This window comes from Lipotes vexillifer, unplaced genomic scaffold, assembly GCF_000442215.2.
Source record: "Lipotes vexillifer unplaced genomic scaffold, Lipotes_vexillifer_v1.1 scaffold39, whole genome shotgun sequence".
Lineage (NCBI taxonomy): Eukaryota > Metazoa > Chordata > Mammalia > Artiodactyla > Lipotidae > Lipotes > Lipotes vexillifer.
In genome coordinates this window covers 2,817,652-2,818,464 of record NW_006787038.1, presented here as the reverse complement: position 1 = coordinate 2,818,464, position 813 = coordinate 2,817,652, and positions in this window count along the sequence as shown.

Genomic DNA, 813 nt, shown 5'->3' with positions numbered 1-813 from the left:
AAGGCCGCGAACATCTGGAGGACATTTCTGCGAGAGGGGCTGCAGAGCGGGACTCCGGGAAGGGAGAAGTGCGCTTGTACGCACGTCGGGCCGAGAAGGAGGCTGTTCCCCAGGGCACTCGGTCTTGTTTTCCTCGTCCTCTTTCGCGGCCCCTTCTCCCCAGGCCCCCAGTCTCACCCCCCCACCCCCGGCCCTCCCGGCCTTCCCAGCTCCGACCCGCGGAACCTCCTTCACTGGCGGCCTCGCCTCGCCAGAGGGCACCCTCGATCTGCCGGAAAACGCCACCATTTTTCAATGCCCCTGGAGCATCTCCAAGCTTCCGCGAGCCACCCGACTCCAATCTTGTCAATGAAGAATCGGGGCCAGGATAGCCGCGGGGCCGAACCCAGTTCCAACCCCGCTCCCAGGCCGGGCGTCAGCCCCACCGAGGGTGGGCACGGCCGCCCCTGCCCAGGCCCCGCGCGCTCGCCGGCCCCTGCCCCGTGTCCCGCCAGGCCCGGGGGGCGGCCTGGACTGGGGGCCTGGGAGGGAGCAGAGACGCGCCGAGGAGAGGACGGACTGACAGCTGGCGAGAGGGCGAAGGAGTTGGGGTAGAAGGAGGGAGGGGATTCATCGGAGTAACTTTCCAGAAAAACAGTCAACGTGTAGCAGGAGTGACTCCAAGAGGGTAAAAAAAGTTCAGTTACCACGTCGATCGAGAGGACTCGCGAAGTATTTTTCAAATGGGCTCGGCTTTTCCTGTGCCTGTTTAAAACATTAAAATCGTGCCGCAAGAGAGGCTGCGTGCGCTGGTCCCTCCCCCACCCCTCCCCC